The sequence below is a fragment of the Ambystoma mexicanum genome, chromosome 11 (genome assembly GCF_040938575.1).
Source record: "Ambystoma mexicanum isolate Mex_15411 chromosome 11, UKY_AmexF1_1, whole genome shotgun sequence".
In the NCBI taxonomy this organism is placed as follows: domain Eukaryota; kingdom Metazoa; phylum Chordata; class Amphibia; order Caudata; family Ambystomatidae; genus Ambystoma; species Ambystoma mexicanum.
In genome coordinates, this window is record NC_090934.1 from 711,143,999 (window position 1) to 711,169,522 (window position 25,524).

Here is a 25,524-nt window from a genome sequence, read left to right on the forward strand (position 1 = left end):
ACTTTTTCAGTGGGACACTTCACATTACTTAAGTTAAATTATACATATGCAATCATTTCAAATAAATGAAATATTTGTGAAATGTAAGTGGATTTTCCTTGCATACTAGAAATGCAGGAACATAGCACTGGTGATGAAATCCAAGACTTGTATGTTTGTGTCATGTTCTGCAATAAACATTTTGAACCTACTGAATTATTTTGGGAAGTAAGTGCACTTGGAGGTTCTGGGCATTGCCTTCAGCACTGATAAGCCAGTCTCTAAATTTTATTAAAAATTCCTTGGAAATGGTTGCACACTTTTACACTCTTAAACAATGTTCTTAAGCACGCGCATGAATTAGCATTTTGAATTTTTCACAGGCATGTTCTTTATCATGACAGTGAGCAATTCGTGAATGGTGTCTCTCTCAATCTTTCAGAAAAGCCTTTCTCAGTTTACGTTATTTCAGGCCATCATCCTTTGCTGTATTTTCTCTGACAGGTCCAAAGTTCCCTACAGTAGTAGGATCATGTTGAAAAAAGTCAAGTGGCAAGAGAAGGGCTCTCAATTGCCTAAATAAATGAAAACTCTAGGTTATGTAAATATTATACTTTATCAATGCAAGAGGTAACACAAGGATGCACAAGCAACTAGAGTGCTTGTTTGCTGTTGCTTTAGTGTTCTTAGTCTTATCGAGTCTACAGTCTTGCCCTTTGGGTATAATAGGGACAAAGACACTCCAGTATACCAGTAGTTTTTGATTTTGATTTAGAAAAAGGATTAACCCACCTCAATATATTAAAACCTAACTAATTTAAAAATTATCCCTTACTAAGAAGATGCATGCAAATGTAAAAATAGTCTTTAAAAATGTGCAAGGTCTATAACATGCACTTTACATAAAGATATGTACAAAAGGGTCCTTACTTTTAGGAAGCAGCCTTGTCATGGCTGCCTGGATGAATTCTTGAATGGAATTTTGCTCCTCAAAGGCCAGAAAAAGCCTGGGTTACATGTGCTGGTTGGCCCAGGGCAGCAGAAGCAGGGTACAAACAACAGAGATTTGACCTGGGTTGCATATGCAGCCCAGGTAATGTACTGGTGATGTTGCTGGGGATCTTCTGGGCCCAGACTGCGGTTGCTAGGAGTCGCCAGGCTTATGAGCAACACTAGGAGGGCTCACAAAGTCTTAAGGCCAGGCCACATATGCCAGGAGTGGCCTGGTTAGTGAGGCAGCAGCAAGGGGTCTAAAAGGCAAGTGCCAGCCCGGGCCTCATATGCCACTATGGACTGGGCTTCTGGTGCAGATGGCCGGGTGCTGGCAAACTCTTTATCCTGGGCCACATTCTTGCAGTGGCCTGGGGGTGGAAGGCAGGACTGCTGGCAACCAGATGCGGGCTCATCAGGAGTTTCCCTGCCACATTCCCTCTCTTGTGGCAGTGCCACACAGCTAGGCTGGGCCTGTAGCAGTGTATCATTGCTCAACACCCCTCATAACACCGGTTGAAAAGAAAGCCCCAACTACAGTGGTAAAGCGCTGTGCAGTGCCACTCGAACGATGGATCGTCACTTTGACAAAAATAAGTCCCGGGCAGTGGCAGTGATTGTGGCACCCCTCCTGGGAGTCAGGCACACAGATTATGACAGGATCAGCCAGGTATTTGTTTTTATACTCATTTAAAGCTCTGAGCCGTGGGCGGGGGGGCAGTTTGGTGTCCATGGTGACCGCTCCAGCTGCTTAACCATGCTCAGTTCTGGTGACAAATCACATTTGTTTTGTTTTATATGAAGGGTCCCTTGAATGACACACATACGCTATGGGACCATTCACTTAGGAGCAGCGTAGGGGGAGACCAGTACAACCTAGGGTATATCCTTCCTACTGTCTGAGAAAAGGTACAACACAAAAACAAATGATGAAATGATAAGTTTATATAAAATCTAACGGGTACAGGTGTCTACAAGTGCAGTCTTCGAGAGCAAAATACAATCCATAAAATAAAATAAATAAAAATCTGTAAAAAATAAATAAATCTGTAAACTCTTGCCTTTATCGTGTCTGCTCCAACCATCTATTGTCCCATTGTAATTATTGCAATGCATTGTAACGTGTAAACAAGCTGTGAATAACCTTGTTGCTCCTGTGCCCTCATACCCTCGGGTCTGGTGCGCAATACAAATGAATAAACTAAACTAAACTAAATATTTTCAGAATATCCACATAAAAATACATTTGAATACAGTGAATCTAAATGGCAGTACAAAACATTGTCTGTGCTTTTTCACAAAGCCTGAAGTGGTTGTTGCTCACTGGGACTCGTCATAAACAACTGGAATGTTATATTAATTCCAAAGGATTGCAGGGAGCAATGTAGAAGCTAAAAATACCCCCTCCTTAGAAATAGATACCTTGTATGGTTGCTATGATGTTCTAACTCAACAGATACAATGATACAATACGTTCGGCTAAACCAAAACAGTTAACTCTGTTAGCAGTAAAATGCAGATGAAATTAAAGATATAAAGACTGGGAAAAACGTGTTGAGGAGCAAGCATGGTAAGTTGAGAGGAGCAAGTATTGTAATTTGAGTATGAGATGGAAGCATATGCAATTGAGAAGAAACTATTCTCGAGTACAATATCATTGAATGAACATAATTCAATTGGCAAGTAATCAAATCCTAAATGAAGAGCAAGCATTGAATTTAGGATCAAAAATTGAACATAGAGAAATAAAGTTATAATATTGTGGAAAAACAAATCGCCCTAAAAGGAATGGAATTGAATGAATGAATAGAATTCAATTGAAAAACTTGGGAGCAAAAAAAAGTACCTAAATGAGGAGCAAGAATTTGTAACCACCTTAATGAACAGCAAGTACTTATAATGGAGGAGACAGCATCCTTAAGTATACTTTATTGAACAAATACAATTTAATTAAAAAAGGTGCAAACTTATCGGATTCCAAAGGTTTCTTTTTTCTATCTGATTCGAAGCCCTGGCCAGCTTCAGGACACACAAATCCAATATTGCAGCCAATTAATTCATACAACAAAAGAATAATGTTCCTAAACTATCACGAATCATCTGGGAAGCACGAATTGCTGATAAAGGCTGGATATTTTTTACTGAAATGAAAGAGCCAGAGCATTCTGCAAGTGACTGTCCGATCGGGAGCAACACTTGCACTTTGTGTAAAGTTTTGCAAAACCTATATGAACGACAGACTGATATGGGTAAAAAGCTATTTTATTAAATGCTATCACATGAAAGGTTCTACTGACCTACTCAGATTTGAATCTAGCCAATGAGTACTGTTATCGACAGCAATCTGGTCATGCCACTTACCAGAAAGATTTCTTTCAACAATACACTCCATCCCTGCCAGTATGTTTTTTCACTGTTCTTTCAAGGTGCCAGACAACATCCAATTTAATGCACCAAAGTGAAAGCTAAAACATCAAAAAATGCTTTTTCTTTTGTAAAGGAAAACCATTTTCTATTACATATCACCCAATGCATGGTCATGTTAAAGGAGCTCCAGTACAAAGTGCTTACCTTATAAAGACAACCTTCTACAATGAATTATAAAAAAACACATTTAATTTAATCACGTTTTGTCTACGTACTCACTATTCAGCAATTAACGGCTCTGCGTTTTTACTTAATCAACACAACTGCAAGTCCTATGTTGCTTTCACCACTGTATGCTAATAGACCTTGGGAGGTAGTTATTATCATCGATCTCCAATAATGTGGACCGATTGTGCTAGACTCGTAACCCAATCACTAATTGCACTTATGAGCTTGATCACTGCCATGCAATTATGCATTACGCTATAAATCCAAGAAATGCCCATGCTTGTTAATCCTGCTCATCTGGGAATCCATGAGTAGAACTAGATACCGGGGGCCGGCTGGCACTTATTATTTGCTGATCCCACCTATCTGGGAATGTACTAGGCAGAACTACCTCATGGGAATCTAGCAGAACTACTAACCCAAGCACTAATAGCACTTATGAACTTGATCATTGCCCTGCAAATATGCACTACGCTATCAGTCCACAAAATGCCCTTGCTTGCTAATCCTACTCACCCAAAATTCCCTGAGCAGAACTATATACGAGGGCTGTCTAGCACGTATTCTTTGATAATACCAACTTTCTGGGAATGTATCCTACATATTATCCCCACCAAAAGTATCGCCGTAGATATGGTTGTTTGTCTCGCCATAGGCAATTCTCTATTCAGAGAAAATGAACCAGTGTTAATGTCGCCATAACTGGGGCACTCCACATAAAGTGCAAGGCTGACAGGACAATGATCACTCTCTGAACGCGGGCGAATGCCCATGTCGATCACAATAGATGGTCTGTTAGCCACAAAATACATAGTCAATAATATTAGAACTGGAGGAAGAAGCCTGTGCTAAATGTGGTGTGCAGTTAGGTAGGTGGGTTCCGTTCATCATAACAAAGCCTCGCGAATAAAGTAGGGTCGCCCAACTCAGGCCCTCAAGACAACGATGGGCAAGTCGAAACTCGTGTCTGAGGCCCGAATGATGTGCATCCATGCCTCAGAAGCTTGGTTACTGGGAATCCTGGAATTAAAGTACCCAACCAATATTATTGTCAGGGCATTGGTCTCGAGGTCAAGCCATCCCACCAGCTCTTTCATGACTGCGCTATGAGGGACAGCATAGGAGGGATTATAAAAGTATAATGTCCTGTGCCCCGGGCAGATCATTTAGGGACAGCCGTCCCATCTAGATGTTGGGGGAGTGGCATGGGATGTCAGTCAGCCGCAGTGGTATTTTTTGTACCCAAGGCCAGTCCACCCCTCGGCCTGCCAATTTTCCCTTTGATTGCAGATTTTTGAACTAGTGCCCACATGCTTTCTGATTGTTCGCACTTTTGCTGTCAATCCATGGTTTTGTGCAGTGGAGAGGCTGACTGTGCATTGGGAATTCTCAATCATTGCAATTCATCATCAATTGGATTAGTGGTCTTACCCTAACAAATAACAATTACTTTTGTTGATAGAACGCAATGACACGCACTGTCGTTATACGCACAAGCCCGTGATTATTGGAGCATGCTTTATGAAAAAGTCACCTCTTCTAAACCACTTTGTCATTGATTTGTGGTCTAGATTCGTTACGGTCCAGGTCCATGATACCACAGGGACCAGCCACAGTTTGACTGCTGTCTAGCATATGGTATTTGTGAAAACAGATGTGATTACACTCACAGTAATCTGAAAGATGTCGCTTGAGTGGCTGACTCCCAGCGCGGTGACAACTTGCGGCGCATCGCTCATCACTCCTTCATAATGTCATTATTTCCTCCCTGACCTATCTTTCTCTGTGTGTGTTATCCAATTTCTCCCAAAGCAGAATTCATACAGAGATGTTCGCCAGGTGAAATGTGGGAACACCTTCTAAGGCACGTATGCTATCATGCCCGCGTTGCTTTACAAATGGGGGTACCATATCACTGGAAGGCAAGATTAGGTAAAAAGCACATACTTAAACAAATGTGTACATCCACATAAAGCATTTGATACTATACTCCTCGACCATAAACCGCAAGCTAAATAATGAGGACTACATTTCAGGAGCTATGTGTGCTCAGTCTGTACAAATGGGGTCTACTGTCTCTGTACTGCTCAATCCCAAAAACCTAGACAGCCCCACCGCCTGCGTGTGGTTTAACAAGCCTGTTAATTCTGATACATCTGGCCACGGTGGGAACATAATTTGGGTGCTGTGCAGAGCCAGAGCCAACCAAAGTGGAATGTCCTTGATCATTGCTTTGTGGGTGCCGCCATGCGCCAGCCCTCCCTGGTGCAGCAAATGGCGGCATATTTCCCAATCGTGGACACACGAGCCTCTGGCCGTACCTTGGTATTGGAAGCATCCTAAGAATAGCAGAGGCTGTCATTATAATTTGCGGGGCCAATACTAGCCCGCAATACTGCACGGTTCCAGCAGCACTAGCCTCTAATGTATTCACATCTGGGAGGCAGAGGCGGCCCTCATTTATTTCAGCGTTGGTTCTTCCCAGTCCTTCTCCCTTGAGATTCGAGGCATTGACACTTTTATGGTCAAGAGAAATAGGTCAGTGCTAAACCTATTAATCGTGGACAGGGAGTACTGCAGAGCCGGGGGATTTTTTAATGGTTAGCAGAATAAACATGGCCCTTTTTGCATTTCTGAAACACTCTGTTTTAGGGCAATGCTGTAGGAGTAATGGTATATGTGAAATTGGGAATATCTTATTAAACAATGGAAATCAGCAGTACTGTTAGTATATTCCGCTTCTTTGGAAATTATATGACCATCCTAAATTATGATTTAGACATTACTAATGTATCCTATTCTATAAGGTTGTTAGATTTTTTATATCCTCATTCTGTACAAGATGGTGTTACTCTATAGCAGAGACAGAGTGGTAAATTAGACATCACTCGAAATCGTGGTGTCTGTGAAAAGTCAGAGGGCTGTGACAGAAGCCCTCATAAGACTGACTGTGTCCTAGACCGTCCAGTTTTTGACGATTTCACTATGGACCTCCCGCCTCTGTTCTGCACTCACATTCTAAAAGTAATATTTCAACCTGTATATTTTCGGAAATACACACACACACACACACACACATTCACTTTTTCTTGCAAGGTAAGAACCCGAATTCATGTGTCTTGCTAGAATCACTTTTACATTTTCATTCATTAACTTGTTACGCTATGATTTCATTATAATGCGAACAACACATAAAAGTGTGTCACAGAGCAATACATTTTAACCATATAAAGTGTAGACAATCAATAAAGATACATAGGGCCTCATCACGAGTTGGGGGTGGTATCCCAGCGGTATTCCCGCTGGGATACCACCCATGCTAACAGCGCTACCGCCAAAGGGTCCAGCGCTATTAGCACCGGATCACGGGTTTGGTGGAAAGGGAATTCCCCATTGGGCCCATTCGGAAATTCCCCCTTCCCCATTGGGCCCAATGGGGAATTTTCGGCATGAATACTGTCGGCAGTATTACCGCGTGATAATTGCGCCAAAAATTGGCAAATACATGGCGTATTTACCCCAGCACAGAGCTGGGGTTATATGCTACCAAACCCATGATTTGTTGGACCCTTAAATGCAGCGGTAATAGTGTTACTGCCACATTTAAGGGTTAGCGGCAAACTCGTGATGACCTTGATAGTGTAATTAAGCTTTAAAGACCCTTCCCGAGGGCTATACCAGGACTTATGGGCCCTGAGAGTGTGTTAAAGTCCTTAAACGAGGTACATGGGCTGATAGCATCCAGTGATTCAACATTTTTCTTTTTTATAGTTCTGTATCAATGGAATCTTATAAACAATAAACTAATAAACATCACGAAATTAAAAAGGGCACAACCATTCAAGCAATAAGCCCCGATGGGCTCGAGCATTACTGTGTCAGGTAATGCCTCGGGGCAAGCTACATTTAGCCCTTGGGAATTACCAGACCTACTAATGCCCCTGTCCGGAGAAGTTTATTGCTATTAGCATCCTGGCATGTTATACCTGGATGCTAATCGTTTTTTTCAAGTTGAGAAACAGCGTGTTTGGCGTTTCGCAACTTGAAGAAAACTAAAAACCAAAATGGCCACAATGGACTAGGGAGAAGGGAACTACAAGTAGTCCCTTCTCCCTTTCCATGGTGGCCATTGCAGCAATGGAGATGTGTGGGGTACACAGATGGACAATGAGCGCAAGGTAAGTGGGGCTGTGGTGGGGATGGCTGAGGAATGTGGAGATTGGGGTTGGGGGAAGGGAAAAGGGGAAGAGCGGGGTGCATTTAACTTAATCCCAGCGGGGAAGATGGCGGCCTTCCGCTTCCAAGGAGGCATGGTGCGGGGGCTTTACCATGAGGTAAAGACCCCATTCCAAGCCTTCTTATTGGCTGGGAGGTACCCCCCAACCCCAAGCGGGGTAATAATGATGCTTAATCCTGTGTGACTCCATCCGAAAATGTACCTTAAAACAAAACTCACTGATTACAAGTCCATTAGTTTGATGCGGTGAGGCCCATCATATTTGCTGAAATCCTCTTTGAACAATACAGTTCATTGTGCACCAATTCTAAGCAACAGGGCAATTATTTTGGTGATTTTTAATTCATTCTAAGCGCCCAGTCGTCCCAATAAGAGAGTGATAGAAAAAAATCCATAACATAGGCACATAGTACATGTTTCATGACCTTCAAATCTAAGGTGGCGTCCTATCAAATAGATAGTCAGGGTGTCTGCACACTTCTGCCTTATTGTATATCCCATGTCCCCATCCTTAGAGCGCCTTTCTAACCATCCCTTCCAGCCATTACCTATATCCTAAATTCCATTTCCAAGTCCATCATCCAGGGGAACGTAGGACATCCAACATGTTTCCTGCCTGTGCTTTTCTAGAGACTAAAATCAACAACCTGAGCTAACATCTAGCAACATAAACGTATGCCTCCCAAATATCCCCCTAATGCTCACTAGTGCATTTCTATAATTCTACAGCATTTAAAGCCAATTCCCGCATGGAGCGCAGCACCAAGAGTGTTGCTTTGGAGTGGTTATTTGTGGCAGAGTCTCTCTTCCAGTTTGCCTGTGTGGAGGAGGAGCTCCTGAGACCGACCCATCAGTAAGCAGCATTTAAAGCCACTTCCCACGCAGAGCGCAGCTTGGAGAGTGGCGCTTGGAGTGGTTATTGGTGGTTGCTTGGGGTTGATGGTGAAGTGATCGCTCCCCTCAACGTCGGAACATTTGATCTGGAAGCTTGTCCTACATCTGGGTAAGCCTGGAGGAAACTCATGCTTGGCCCCAGTGAGTCAGAGTCTGAATATTTTATGGGCTGAAAGCATTGTTGTGCATAATAGTGACTATAATGAAGGCTGCCAGGGGCCGGAAGGTGGGCCCCCGGAGTACAATGGCGGGGTAGACAAGAAACAGTCCTCCTATTTGCCAGAGTCCTCCCCAGTTGAATTGTCTAATTGGCCATAAGAATGGTACTGAGGCATCCCAGTCCAACAAAATCACGTGCTACTTTGGAGCCACACCGTCGGCCAAGCAGTTAGTTGCTGTCAATATGGCAGGCCCCCTTCAAACACTGATAGTAAACTTAGCAGAGCCACCGTTGGTGGCTTGTGAGTCTGAACTTAATACTGGCCAGTCAGGAGCCACTGTTAGCATTGCTTGACCAACAGGTGGCACAAGACACTCAGGAAGGGAACAGTAATGGATCAGTATCGCCCTCACAGACGCTTTATGACCAAATAGATGGGCTATCGACTTCGATCAACAACAACAATTCTTTGCTCGACCTCGTTATGAATCTTCATCCAAACTCATTAGGTCCAGCAGAGAGGAGTACTGTCTTAAATTCATTGGCCACATATAACAATGTAATTGGTACGCAGCTTTCAGCAACTCTGGACTTAAAAAAGGTTGCTCTCCACATCTAGCAGCTATGATAGCAACAGCAAGAGCATGAGTGTGGCAGATGAAGATCAAAGAATGATTGTTGAGTCTCGATCATCGCCCCTCATAAACACCCAATGTAAGCGGGGGGGGCGGTGCAGCCTACCTGGAACGCGATTGGAGCCTCACTTGATGCTTTGTTAGTGCTCTGAACTAACCTGGCAAAGCAACAGAGTGAAATTAAAATAATTCTGGCCAAGTTCGTAGATATTCTCCTGGATTCATATGAACAAAAAATTCAGGGACCCAGAAATACCAACCGATGAAACAGTGTCATCTTCACTAAGATGCATCCGACCCCTGACCACTCAAATGATAGAAGCTGACAATCTGCCGATTGGCGTACTGTTTCTTATCATCAACCTTATGAGTCAAACACAGCCTAATCCATGGCACAGACAAGTACATTCCAATTTCTCAGGTTCGCCATTGCAGGACTTCGAGAATGAAGACCTTCTGAACAAGAACCCTACCCAGACTAAACCAAATAAAGAAATCAAGAAACAAAAGATGAAAGGGATTCTTCTGCCATACGCATCAAGGGAAATTCCTCTGGATAGGCAGCAACAAAAAAGCTTAAGTGAACTAACTCCATCAGAGAGTCACAATAGAATTAGTGGCAATATGTCCATAATGGGGCCAATCATGACGTCTCGTGACCTGCAGGGCTGGCCTACCACTACTGTCTCTAACGTTCTGCCTGATGGTGCAATACAGCAAGTAGATCTGCGAGGACCACTTGAAAGGTGGTTGCAACCGGCGTGTAGGCACAGGCCGACTGAACTTGAACATGAATTCCTGCCACACGAAATAAATTCCCCCTCTCAGGTTAGAGTTGATACTGACTTTATAGAACAGGAAATTGCGGTTATGGATTTCCGCCAGCAGGTCAGAGCTGATTTGCAAATGCATATGAGCACATAAACCAGTCCGCACAAAATGCTGAAAATGGGCTGAGCCAAGAAAATGGGGTGGAGCAACATTTTGAAAAATCCCTACTGCGGGAGAAGGGGATTAAACTGGAAGAACTATTACCCCTGTCAACCAGCCCATTTATGAACAGAAGTTTTCTAACTGGTATTTTCCATCAAATACCATCTCTTAAGAATATAAACAGCAAAGATATAACAAGAATCGTTTTACCGGATGTATATAGCTCCTCCTATTGGGTTGTAATGGAGTTTATTTCTACGGCCATTACAGCCCTCTTAAGTTTACATCAACACAACCTAAAGAAGATGGGATTTCAACTCACTGTTTGCCGGAAGCAAAGTGTGAATCTATGTGACTTTGAACTTCCTTTTTGTGCACAGAAAATAACCGCTCACACCTCTTGTACATCTGCTATTTGTGCAATGTGTCTCAAGAACTTAAACATGTCTGTGGCTAAAGCTGGGACTATATGTGCTGAACGTAAAACTACCTCTTGGAGGTTAGATTCTTTCAAACATCCTGCCCCCCAGTTGGGCATGAATCCTCTAAAGCCGGCACACCTTAGTTGGGGTTCCTGGAATTCGTGTGGTTTTAATTATTATCTGGTAAACCTTATGGGTTTAAAAATATTAACCTCATATAATGTGTTTTAATTGTAGGAGCCTTGGCGTATTGACACATTCTATATTGATGGATATAATGTTATCTGTACACCAGCGAAACAGAACACACAAGGGCGGCCGATGGGCGCTCTGGCTATAGAGGCTAAAGTCTCATTACACTTAAAACCTCTATCAGTAGTCAAAAGTTGTCTGTATGTTCTATCAGCAATATTACATTATAGGATATATATACAAACATCAGTTTTGATCAAACATATATATAAGCCTCCCAGAGAGAAATATACCAGTATAATAAGTGGCAAAGTGACTGAACTGTTAGATTACTGTCATACCCACTATCCCCAGGGGAGGGAAATCTTTGCAGGGGACTTCAATGGACATAAGTATCTGAAAGATGGATCAGAACCTGTATTAGATACCAAGGAATGGCCAAGTACATCATCAAGCTCTATGCAAGATTTCCACAAATAAATAGATGGAGACATAATTTGGAAACATATAATCTAGTATGTCTCTATCTTAAGGCGATAGCAAATCTTCCTATGCAAAAAACCTGGACCAATGGAAAATCTTCCTCTTGCATTGATTATGTATTCATTAGTCAAGACCTATGGCCTTACTTCAGTCCTATTTTTGTCTTGGAAGGATAGCTCAGGGGCAACGTGCTCGGCTTGGAAGCAAGACGTGAGCAACGCAGTTTTGATCCCCGGGTCTGCGCTTAGAAACCTCTGGGTATTAAGTGCGTTATAAATAACCTATCATATAATATCATCATCCTGGTACCTCAGTGATCACCTACTACTGACATAAGAATGCTCATTTTAAAAGGTTCAGAAACCATTAGTCAGGAAATGTTGCATGAAGGTTGATTGATCGAGGGATTTATAACACACACGCAACTAACCCATTCAAATCCCGGCGCAGTTGGAATACATCATCATATAGAGTATAATCACCAATCACATATCAAGAGTAGCCCATGAAGAAACTGGTTGTCTACATACATGCAAAGTGGCTTTCATAAGACCCACAACACAATACACAATAATTGTACAATACAGTATTGGTTAGCCGGCACAATTTCTCATAAGTGAAATACTTATTTAGGCTTTATAGATTTCTCAAAAGCTTTTGACAAAGTTTCTCGATCGAAGCTTTGGCATAAACTACCACAGTGGAGCCTTGATCCTGTATTATTACAAGTGGCAGTATTATCACGCCAAATTAAAACCAACATTGGCCAAAAACAGGCTTGCACCTGTGCACCCCCTGCTGTTTAGCCTATATGCCTCTGATTTAGATAAACATTTGGTGGTTGGTGTAAGAAACTTCTCTGCACATATTGGAAGGGACCCACTACCTTGGCTAATGTATGCCAATGACATGATCCTTATGGGGGTCATACAGCAATCGCCCTTCAGAGTGCTATCAACACCTTGGACGTAGACTCCAGCATCAATAATCTGTCCATAAATTCGGCAAAAACCAAAGTCATGGTGCTGGGTAGTAAGTTAAAACGTAAAGATCCATTTGTATGGAAAATCAATAATGTCAAGTTGGAAATTATAGACTGCTATATATATTTGGGATTTCCCAATTGTGCTTTTTCAACCCGTTCGCATTATGGTGATTACATCTCAGCTGATGTATTGAAGAAATGGCAATTAATAAAACGCTTTGTGGCAAGCTCGGGTGGAAACAATAAGGAGGGTTTGATAAAAATATATCAAATGAGTATCATCCTTGCGGTGAACTTTGGTCTCAAATAGTTATCAGAGGCACATGTAGGCTGGTTGGACAGGTTTATGGGGAAGATACTAAGATCCATATTAAATGTCCCTAAAGCAACTACGGTAGAAGCCTTGTGATGTGAATTGGGATGACGGTCACTTTGCGCTTTTTGGCTACTAAAGAGATACAAGCTTTAATGCCTTTTATTGCTTAGATCGTGGATGATAATACGTTAATTTGCCTTGTGGCGACAAGATTACCCATAGATTACGCATAGAATCTTTAAACTCTTTTCTTCGATCATGGCAACACACTGTTCATTCCCACTGTGACAACATCGACTTTTCATTAGATATGTTATCCGATATACTGGGTTACACGAACCAATTTAGAAAGAAGACCTGGGTTTGGGACAGAGCTGATTCCATCCAAAAGCTAAATAAAAAAAGGCGTGGTCATGAATATACACACTAGGGCTTTACTATAGATGGTCCCTGTTCTAATATGCACAAACCTTGTAATGGGAAAATTAGGGACTTTGTTATTTACCTCCGACTGAACATCCTTCCTACATATGAGTATACAGGAAGCTGGTACGGTGTACCGAATGAGGACAGAATATGCTGACTGTGTCATAACTATGTAGAAACGTATCACCATTTTCTGGCGCAATGTCTTGCATTAAAAGTGCAGCATTATAAGGTTTATTCTGCATTCGTTACTAAGCTTGTGAACATACAGGCAGATCAATCGTGGAGCACCCTCTATGGAGCAACCTCAATGGTCATTACTGGAGCAGGCTTTTATGTATGGCAGGAGGCCATGAAGCCTTTGCTGGGTGGTTAGCAGGTGATTGCAGGGGAAATGTATTTGTTTGGGATATTTTAAACAAACAGATTGTGATGGATTTGCACAGATCATCAATTGGAATGATTGTATTGTCTGCATTTTAATGGATTGGGTGTATTTCAAGACCATGTAGAATAAATTAATTATGTTTTATAATCATATTTTAATTTTGATAAAATTGTATTTAAAGTTTTTTAACCAAATGAACAATAAAAACAAACAATAATTAAAAACAAATTCTACAGCACCACCACATATGGAACACATCTGTGTTCCGAATCCCACATCTGTGCCAGAGCGGGACCTTATCCTAACTGATAACGTTACAAATGCAGAGTGTTATAGGGGGACTTAATGCATTTATTATAGTGACATATTTTGAATCAGCAATTCTGAAAGACACTATTTATGATACAAGCTCCTCCCATTCTTTATCTGATGTGGATGGCCAGGCCAGACCCTAATTCACCCCCACCTTGATAGCCACTGACGATGGAAAAACTGAACCAATACAGAATTACATTGTGAGGATGCTGCTTCCACAGCGGCAGTATTTACTCCATGTGTTGCTGCAGCCTCAGCAAACCTGTGGGGGCCCCCCTACACCTGCCGCTCCTAAGCATATCCTAAAAAGGAATTCTCTTCCGAATTAATTTGTCACAATATGATGCAGAACTCTTTCATTACTTTCTTTGTACAACTATCCCTTTCTTTACCCACCACTTAAGAATGACAAAACGTCCTGCACTCTCATCCTCACCCACACCTGAAGATACTCTGCAATGGTAGCTTGGTAAGTACATTGAGAGTATCTGGGTATCTAGGTGAATTGACGGGAAGCATCCACAGTGTGCTCACATGTTCCACTGTGCACAGGAACTACCTACTGATATGCTGACCCCTAGTTGTGTAACCATAGTCATAACCAGGCCTAGCCGACTGTCACGAAATTACTTCTTTACCACAGGAGAGCAAGGATGAGTAGGTGCTACAGCGTCTATTCAGCCCTCACACTACTACAAAATAAGATCGATCACAATCAGAAAGATGAAACAGGTACAGTTAAGAAATATAGATCCTTTGTCTTTTAGTGATAATGTGCCCCGAGGGCAGGGTATACTCTCACAAGCGGGTGCGGATGTAATCCAGTAGCAACCCAAGCAGCAAGCAGCAAAGTATAACACTCCAAAATAAAGGTTCTATAAAAATATATATACTTTAAATTAACAAACCATCTGCAGTTACAACTAAATGGAAAAACAATGCACAAAACCCACCCCTGTGGAAAGAGCACAGAATATGCAGAGATAGAAAAACTGCAGCACTCTGGGTAGTAAAATAGGCAAGTTAAAAATCAATGTTCTCAAAAAGGATATGTTCATGTTTAAAAGTGCAACAAAAGTGACCTTGCCAGTCTCTATGGCCCAAAGGTGGACCGGGGAGGTAGTTATTGGTCACTAGTACTTTTTTTGTTGTTCTTTGATTGTTTGACAGCATCAAACCAGGCTTCAAGCTGTTGTGCAAATCGATTGAACCATCTTCAGGTGCAGCAAGTAACTTTGTCCTAGGCAGCAAGCTGTCTTAGAGACGGTTTGAATGCAGTGGTTCCGTGCAGTTGGAAGGTGCAAGTGATACAGGTCATATTGCTCACCAGGATCAGCTCGGAGTTGAGCTGGTTTGAGATGTGCTGTAACCACTAGTTAGGGTTGGCACATGATGCCCAATTGGTTCAAGTCATAGACCAGTGATGATTCGAAGCTGGGATCCTGATGTTCCAGTGTGCGGTTTGACAAAGCGGTGGTTCGAGGTCGAGACATTTCCAGTCATAAGGTAATTGCTGGTTTGAGTCGATGAGTGATACTCCAACAGTTAGAGTTGAGCTCCGGCAAGGAACAGGTGATTTGAGGTGAGCCGTGATGGGCACTGCGAGGTATGATGTGGCATTGAGATGGTTCGAAGTTGCAAGCACCTTGATTCAAAGGGTTCAGTTGAGTGCCTGTAGTTCGAATACGGTGAACTCGGTTCAAAGGCAGTTTGATTACTTGAAGGTGGTGAAAAACAGGGATCCGGGTTGTCTTGGCTCTCAGAATTATGTGAGTCCCTATCCAGAGGCTCAAGGATAACATTAGTCCTTATTCCCGGGATCCAAATAGAGTGGAGGCTGGCACACAGTGCAGTGGTCCTTCAGGGAAGAGAGGGCCTGGATACCAGTATGCGTGGCAGAGAGGCAGGTCTTTCTCCAGCAGCAGGTCGCTCTCAATGTGCCCTGGTGATGGTTGGGGAGCAGAGCTTGCTTATGCCTTGGACATTTAGTCTTCAGCTTCGGCAGAGGGCTTGGAAAGGCAATTCTCCCAACAAAGTCCAATTAATTCTTCCTCAGATTTTTGTGGGAGTTTCACACTTTTATAGGCAAAATCCTACCAGTGATTGGACTAAAGCAACCCTCCCTGAATGGGTACAATCCCTGTCTTTGAGACAAGTGGTCTTTGCCTTTTGACATCAGACCCAAAGTGATTTGTACTAAAAGAAGTCGAGGGGTCAGAAAGGAAGCGATATAGAGAAAATCAAGATGGTGGAATCTTCCTCCAACTAATCTGAGCTCCCTCTGTGTACACTAACTCTACCTCTTCCCTTTTCAATAGCATCAAATGCCATTTTAGTATGCAGCACCCTGGTGTGAGGCTTGTCCTTTGGTATGGGTGTGCCCATTGATTCTTGTTTCCCAGGGCAGCTCCTGTTGGTGGGCTGTCTTGTTGGAGAAGGCTGTGCTGAAATTACTTGGCCGTCAGCAGCTGTCAAATGAACCTATGAACCCTGAACCTTTGCTCTGGTGTTAAATTGGATTTCCAGGCATCTGATGTTTAAGGCAGAGCAATCCAAAGCAGAGAAATGATGTATGTAAGACAAATAAATATGAACTGTCATTTTTAAAAACGCGCACAATAGGCATTCTGATTTGATTCAAAGGCAAACCTTGACCATCACTTCAGTTGACGACTGCAGGCTACGGAAATTGACAGGAACTGGGAGCTATTTAGCACCTGCTTGTTGCCTAGATGAGCATAGTTAGCTGTATTCCGACATCTTTTTAAAAACATTTCTTTTAAACACACAGTTATTTCAGAACCATTACATCCATACAAATACAAACATAAGTTCTTTTAAACATTCAGCAAAACAATAAAACACAACATTCCACAATTCCCATTTTAGTAAAATCCCAACAGAGCCACATTAACAAACTTTGTTGAATCTATACAGTGAGAAAAACAAAGGATGGATCTCATATTTGTCGTCCTTTGCAGTATAAAGGATATTGAAAAAGCTCTTACCATGTAACTTGCGCTTTCAGATGGATGCCCTGGTAACTTGGTGGTTTTTCCCATCCACTCTTTTGCTTTTTTGCTCTTTTGCATCTGGCCTTTGGCAAGTTGCTAGAACAGAAAGAGACCATATTTACTGTGCTCTTTCTTTGTTTCATTTGCCCAATTACATTGTGCTACTTACTCACCAGTCACTGCTGCCCTCACCCCATGTTGCGGAGCGCGTGCATCAAAAGGCCAAAGGCGGGACTTGTAGATGCATTTTCTGCATGAAAATGAAGAAGCAGACGACTCAATGGGAAAGCTTCTTGTTCCCCTACATAGAACGTTTAAGGCCGATGTAAGGTGCTGCTTTGTTATTCTCTACTGCATTACTCATATATCCCAGCGTGTTTCCTCTATTTACATACCTCAAGCTTCTTAATCGACTCGTCCTCACAATTTACTTCTTTCACAGGTACTTTGTGTGTTGCCTATTCAGTATGGCTCTCTCACTTCCATAGTCACATGCTCTCAAGTGCCTATTTCCCCACATCACGTCTCTATGGTTTCTATGTAAGCTTCTATGTGAGCTTTGCGGCCATCTTGTAGCGGTTCAACCGCCCCTAACTTTCCGAGTCTGCATCCCACAAATTCTGTGTCCAGTGGGAATAGTAGTTTCCAAATACAGTATCCACTGATGACCCTCTTTTTTTCTCTTATTATATATTCTCCCGTAGTCCTCACTTTCCGGCCCATACGTATTTAGTACTCCATGGGTTTTTCACCTCAGTTAACGCTCTATGGTCTCTGTCCAAAACCCAAGTGGCCATCGTTACCACAACTGGACCTAATATCTTCCTATGTGGCTAATCATGCACTCGATTCTCAGGAGATCAACTGATTTCTTAATGAATGCTCATGGGTACACCTCTATTGGGAGCAATGTTGATCGTGAACCAAAAGCAGATGGCCGCTTAGATCTTGTGCCACTCCACCCCTTCACTGAGGCCGCTTCTGTAATTTTTTGTGAGGAAAATCAATTCTTGCTCCCTTCTATTAGTTTTCTTTCTTTCTCCTTCTCATTCAGACCTGAGATTTTCTGTAATATTGCCCAAGTGAAATCTTCCAATCCATGTTTAAACCAACCAAAATGTTTAACTAGAGGGGCCTGCTCAATTTGGTTCTTCAGGCAACTCTGATGTTCCATAATCTGTGTTTTAGCATTTCTATTGGTTTTCCCTATATAGTTAAGCCCACACAGGCATGTAATCATGTATATCACATGTTCGGTATTACAGTTGGTCAGTGTATTCTGCGCCCATGGTTTCTTCAAACCAATCTCCATCATTTTTTTTGTGAGTTTACATACTCCACAATTCCCACAAGGGTAGTGGCCTTTAATAGGACTTAACCCCCAGCCACTCTGTACTGTGTTGGTTCTATCTACTTTGTGGGTCATCCTGCTGTTGCTCACCATAATCCCGATGTACACACTCTTTTGGTATGCAAACAAGGGTCGTTCTAACTCGGGCCAACTGTTTTTAAATATCAGCCAATGTTTATTCGTCATGTTGCATATTTTAAAACTCAAATTCGTGTAAGTGGATACAAACACCAATTTGTTCCCATGGGGAGTTTTTAAAGTCCTTTCTAAGAAGGCCTCATATTTGTTATTATAGGCCCTCTTGGAGGCTCTTCTTATCACCTTTTTCGGATAGCTCCTTTCTCTGAATTTTTTATTTTGGGTCTTGGTCTCTACCTCAAAGGTTTCTTTTGTGCTGCTATTTCGCTTTAGGCATAAAACTGTCCAAAAGGATAAATGTTTGAATGATGGCTAGAATTTCTAGATCTGTAGGTTTATGATATGGTTTTACCAGTAGCCAACCATCTTTTTTTATAAATGGTGATGTCTAGGAAGTTTATTTCCTTTTCACTATGACTCATCATGAATTTGAAATGGTTGTTTTTGGTGTTCAGCCAGCTATTGAAAGCCTTGGCTAGATCTACTAAGTCTTCCCACACTAACAGGACATCATCAATGTACATGATCCATTCCTTGTTATGATCTCTATACAGGTTAGTATCTGCATAGATAACATATAAATTGGCAAGGCATGGAGCCCATAGCTGTACTTTCAACTTGTTGGTATTTTTTCCCCGCAAACTCGGAGTAGTTTTGTGTGAGTGCGAGTTCTATGCACATCAGAAACAAATTGGGCACAGGATCTTGATCAATCCTCCCCCTTAATACCTCATCAATGACCTCTAGTGTGGCCCTTTATGTGATATTGGTATAAAGAGAGACCACATCCAATCCAAAGTTTGGATCAAATTCAAAGATTTCAAATTTAAGAATTTCACTCGTGGTGTCTTTCAAGTACGATCTCATCGTAAATACAATGTTTTCCAGATAATGGTCCAAATATTGTGACAATGTTTCCAAAATGGAATTGATCCCTGAAACTGTTTGTTGTCCTTGGGGATTTATGAGTGTTTTGTTTATTTTGAGGAAACAGTAAAACCCTGGGATGGTGGGTTCCTTATTACAGAGAAAGGCTGCATCTTGCTTTCCAATCGATTGTCTATCCAGTGCTTTCATAACTTTGGTCTCTATATCTCTTAAGCAGTGGGATCTGTTGTCAGGACCTTATAGCAGTTGGTAGCAGCTAATTGTCTAAGGCATTCTTGCACATAATCTGTCCTATTCTGTATCACAATACCCCCTCCTTTATCCGCTTTCTTGATCATGATAGATTCATTTGTTGCCAATGCCTGTGCTGCAATCCTTTCTTGGGTACGGTACTTAAGTTATGGAACACTTGCTGTGTTTGGGTTTCCAATTTCTCTATATCTGAAAGGACCTTTTTTTCAAAAACCTTTGATTCAGGGGAATGGGTTTGTGTGCGAGGCATGAACACAAACAGTCTTTTAAATCCTGTGGCATTATCTATTGATGAAAATTCATTATTAGCAAAGAATTCCTTCAGATGTATCTTTCTCATACATTTCATGAACTCTGCCTGAAACTCCAAGGGGTCATGTTCCTTAGTCAGGACAAATCCCAGACCGTTGTTCAAAACCTTTTCCTCCAGCTCACTCAACTCATAGTCTGATATATTAATTACAAGAGTGCCCCACTTCGGGTCACCCTCTGGTCCTCCCTTTGGCCTCTGGTCTGGCCCTCTTGAAAAAAAGCCTGATTTCCTTGCCTTGCCCCCTTTCTTGTCTATTTCGTTGACCTCTACCACTGTATGGGGTTGGTCGTCCATTTGTGGCCCAATCTCCTAGATCCTCTATTTTGCTACTATCACCACTCGTGCTGTATGAGGTGTCACAATATCTGACTCAGCGATGCCTGTTATTATCATTCACTCGTCCCTGTGCTTGACCTAGAAACTCATTTTGATATCCTGTCTTGGTATATAGGAAAGCTCTCTCAAGATTAAAACAGTTGGACAAGTCCTAGTGCCGTTTGATATGGTATTAAAACATAACAATTTCATATTCATATGAACAACCACAGTCCGAGCATCATAAGCAGCCACAATCAGATTTAAAACCTGCTGGCCATGGAAACTGTTACATTTAATGACGTCCTTCCCCAGGGTCCTAAGGAGAACTAGGAACAACCTTCACATTGCCATCCAAGTCAAAGCTGTTGACAAGTCCCACTATAGCGAAAACGATGCTAGTGGTGTGCCAAGATAACAACTCAGACGGAAGATTCCCAATGCCCATGCTATGAGTTCTGTGAAGATACTTCCTAAGATGTGGTGCCCGCTTTGTTATTAATGCTGGGCAAGACAGGATGAGTTGTTCAAGATTTTCCACCCTGTCTTTATTTCCACTAAAGCAGCAATTACCCATGGCGAACTCACACTGGCCGTAACGAAACAACAGCTCTTTGGTCTGCAACAAGTTGAATTGAAACAACAATAAGGTCCTCCTCGCCCCATGGCTAGGATAAATCATCAAGCAAGTCACAAGCACCCCCCGACTCTTATGTTCTATGTTCAAATGTTTTAAGGAGTCATAGGAAAGCATGTGCTCAACAATCTCGATCCAGTCCTATTGATAGAGTGCTGTTTTTACCCTAGCTGTATCCCTCCCAAGATCGTCCTTTGAGAGACCCAACTGGACCAAAATCATTTCACAGAAGACTGAGACTTCATTTAAGAAAGGCACCCTCCCGCTCAACATTACAGTCTCGAGATCTTGATACAAAGACTCAGCCAAATGGGAAGCAATTTTCCCAAATACCGTTCCCTACCTATTTTGACCCGGCTTCCCTGTGACGTAAAGGTAACTATGCTAAGCATAATTGTACTGTTCCTCTTGCCTGGTGTGTCCTCTACAACACCACCGTACCCTGACCTGAACCTGCGGGCTGGACCCATCATTTGTCCTTATGCTTATCTGTACATGGCCCCCGTACCATTAGGTGTGGCTTTGCCAGACTGTGCATTTTCACTATTTTGTCCTGCTTTCCTATCTGTACACCTGCAGTAGCCCCCCCTCCTTATAATGAGGTGTGGCTCTGCCAGATTATGCATCCAAGATCCACATGTTTGTTGTAACCCTATGCGTGGTCTTGCACTTTATAGAATGTCACTTCACACTTACTATAACTAACGCCTAGATGCCTGACGGTTTTTTGCGCTGCTACAAATGCAAAATTAAATAAATAAATAAAATAATGTTAGAAGCCTCCATATTGCTTGTGACCTCAGTGAGTTGACACCCAATTCATATTGAATGGCAGCTATGGGTACAAACTTCCCATCTGAGGAAGGGAAGCAATGGTCCAGAAGAGGTGGATTTCAAAACCATATAATAATCTTAGAACAATTTTCCCTTCATAGAATCGAAATGATGGTAACAACGAAAACCTGCCAAATGTTATGTCCACTCTTATTAGTTGATTTGCTACGGGATACAATTGGAAAGCCCAAATATGTGAAGCTATCAACCCGTTCTAAGGTTTGATCTTCACCCCACTATCAAAAAACAGTGGATTTCTTTCTCCGGCAACAGTGCGTAATTTTTCTTTTCTTTGAGTTCATTGTTAATGAATGACTCTTTACAAAGTTGCTGGAAGCCTTCAGCTGCCTTTGGAGGCCGACTTCTGTGGTGTCAAATAATAAAAAGGTCATTGGCGTAGCTTGAATACGCAACTCTCAAATGATTCAATTTAGGAGGTACAAGTGCCACCGGATGAATGTAGTCCTCCACATCAGACATATAAAGGTTGAACAGACAGGGGGCCAAAATACACCCCTGTCTTACACAGCTTGATGTGGGAATCTAGATAAGGCACCAGACACATTAAAGTCTAACCAAAGAGAGACCATTTTGGACCCCCCCATTGCTTAATTTCGACCAGAGTAGACTTCTGCAAACTGCCTCAAGTGCAGCAGATAGATCAATGGTGGCTTTCAAAACAGAGGTGTATTTTTTGCCCACAAAAGGGATTGGATCGATTTTAATATCACTCCATTTAGCGAGGTGCTCATGTGCTTATGAAAGCCAGTCTGCCATTTCTTCAAGATACTCGCCGTACTGGCCCAAGACTGGCCCAAGACTGTAACTCATCCAACAGCAATGTCCCAAAGACCTTGCTGTCGGCATTCAGAATGGCTGCAGGCTTGTAGTTGCACTAATTAGAACTGGACCCCTTTTTATAGATAGGCACAACCTGGGCCACTTGCCAAGAAGCCGGAACATTTATTGTTGCCAATATAAGTTTAAACAGCATATCTAATATGGTTGACTAGTTTACTGGAAGCTTTTGAATAGAGCATTGAACAGTTTCTTTGGTCCAGTCGCACGAGGGGAACTGATCCAGGCGTCACCGTAATTTTCTTGAAATGATAAACATTCCCAGTTTCAAGTGATGGAACACAAAACAGTTTCGCAAAATGAAGGACCCATTTGGATTCAGAAACTGCATTTACATGAGAATGTTGTGGTTGGGAAGGACATTGATTTGTTCCAAAACTCACAAGTATTCTTATTTTTTAAGGTGGCCAACATAGCCACCAAATCTCGCTGTAGCAGGGTCCCTCTGTGACCCTTTAACCAGTAACTATAGACCAGTTTATCCCTCATATTAGTGGCCATACTTGTGACAGGATCGGCTGCGCAGCTCACTTTGATAGCCCTAATCTCAACGTTCTCAACACCAGCTTTCGATCTGCAACCTCCCCGTCATAAATGTGCACATTTCGCCCATTGGATTGTTGTTGTAAAAAATGTAAGCATTAACTCCACGAGAAAACGTTACATGAATGGCCAAGAAGCCTCTACAGATCTCTGTAGATTTTACAACATGTACAACTGGATCAGCTTTTACCAGGATTAGTAGGCTGCAAGAACGGGCACCCAAGCAGCCCTTTAAGAGCTAGTTGATGATATGAAATAATAATAATAATAATAATTTGGCATTTATATAGCGCTATGAACCTTCAGGTATCTGAGCGCTGCTTATTATTACCCACGGTGTGTGGTGCTCATTTATCGACCTCGGAAGGATGAAAGGCTGATTTTGGCCCCGCCGGGATTCCAACCTGCGTTAGCAGGCTCTGCACGAATGTCAAAGTGAGCGCTCTACTCACTGTGCCTCTTGACCGGCTATGAAGAGAAGCCATCAAACACTGGAATTTCTGTTAACTAGGTCTCTTGCAAAAATATCAAGTGCTGATGTTTGAGCCACTTTCCCAGTTCTGGATTGGAGAAAAGTATCCGATGGCCTCTAGTGTTTCAAGACAGAATGGAGAAACAAACTCCCTCCTCCAGCCTCGCTGAACCCACGGCTCCCGCAATCCAGGACCGATCCAGAGCAGCGCCCCTATTTTAAGGCCTTTGTCTACCAAAAGACACCTCTCTTGCTAACCTGCCCTCTTCAGTGGATGTTATGATTTCATTTGGGAGCAGGAAGCACCCTCCCAGACTATCTTACTTCTGAAAGGACACAGTTGGGAAGGTACTTCTGTAAGGTGACAAATCGCAGCCCAATTGTCTCATTGATTGTGCCTGAGACAATGTTATGTAAAATTCTAATTTAGACCGTAAGTATAGTATGATGCGATCTGTTCGGTGCAAGTCAACAAAATCCTCTCGCTCAATATCCTTAGAGGAGAGTGCTGCTTGCATCTCAAGCACCTCTCCCAGAAGATGAAGAATGTTGGCACGATTTAACAACAGGTCTCTATTGTCCGGAAGCAGACTAGCGGCCAGGATTTTCAACTCATAACTGTTATCTTGCCCATCCTTTGATTTCGAGCCAGACGAGCCCAGATTGGCAACAAGCCCCCTATGATTTATCAGACGGATGGTAGCCCACTCTTCAGACAGCTCTGGCCCTTGCAGCCCCTCAAAATACTGGCTGCCTGGCCAAGTGGCAGACGTGAGCGGCACACAGCTTGAGATCCACAAGGGCCACTAAGATGCTCCAGACCAGACATAAGACACCTGTTGGGTGAGGACCAACAAGCTGGGTTTGAATTGCTTTATACCGGACCCCACCAGTCTGTGCCAGACACTAGCCAGAGTCAAAACGCTGACTTAAAGAAGCAGAGGGAACCGAGGGAGTAGGCAGTTCAGCTCGCCGTGGATCGATAACAACAGAAGGTGAGGAAGACTCATGTTCCCCTTCCACGTGCCATGCTAAGGTAGCATCTGTAGCTGGCCCTACTATAGGGATCAATACCCCCACAGGAGGCAAAGACAGCATTGGCTTCCAGAGAGAGGAATCCGTTTGAACTTCTTGTGACACGTTTGATGGGAGAACAATCATCTCTTGCTCATTACAAATCGTAGGGTTTCTATCCTCTACGCACTGATGTCTGCCGCTAGTGCCATTGGCCTTAGGAATTTTCCTTTGTGGGGCATTTGGTAACACAGCCATGGTGTTAGTCTGTTTAGCCAGCGTACGCCGAAACTTGCATGATGATTGATTTTTTGCTTTGGGTGGAGGTTTGTTTTTAGTTTTCTTTTCATCCCACTTTTGTTCCATTATATTCACTCTCACAATTTTCCGCATCTTCTTGCCCTTGATTGGCAGTAGAAAATGGAGGAGTCAAACTGATTTCAGCTACCACTATATCTTCAGAAATATTAAGCACTGCTGCATTGATATTTCAGGTTTTAGTGCAGCAAGAAGTTCCTTCACTTCGCAGCCTTCCTTGCTGAAGTCCCAATAAAATGGCATTGGTCCCTCAGTTATTGACTACCACAGAGTGGAGAGCAACATTGCTCCGTCCAGCTGGTCTGTGACAGAAGGAAGGGCTGGATCCAGAACAGGCAAATTAGTCAAATCTGTCACTCATATGCTGTGGCTCAAAAGAAGCAGTCTGTACACCAGCGTGGTTAATAGTCAAGATTCCAACAGTGAGGAATGAACCTGTGACTCAGCTTTCAGGCTTTCATACAGGAAAACTAAGGTGCACAAAACCTGATGTGTTCCCACAAGGAGGTTTTCTTGGCCAGAAGCCATACATCCAGTAATGCCATTGTCTACATAGTTCAACACTGCTGAGAGCTGCCACGGTGGAGCCGCCGCCGCTGCAGAGGCGTAAGAAGATGTTAAAGAGTC

At 42.6% G+C, this 25,524-nt stretch overlaps 1 protein-coding gene across 3 annotated transcripts in view; it reads left to right on the plus strand.

Annotated features, from left to right (window-relative positions):
* KIAA1549L (KIAA1549 like) overlaps positions 1-25,524 on the plus strand; it is a 739,655-nt gene that overhangs the window by 648,605 nt on the left and 65,526 nt on the right. The window lies entirely within an intron of this gene.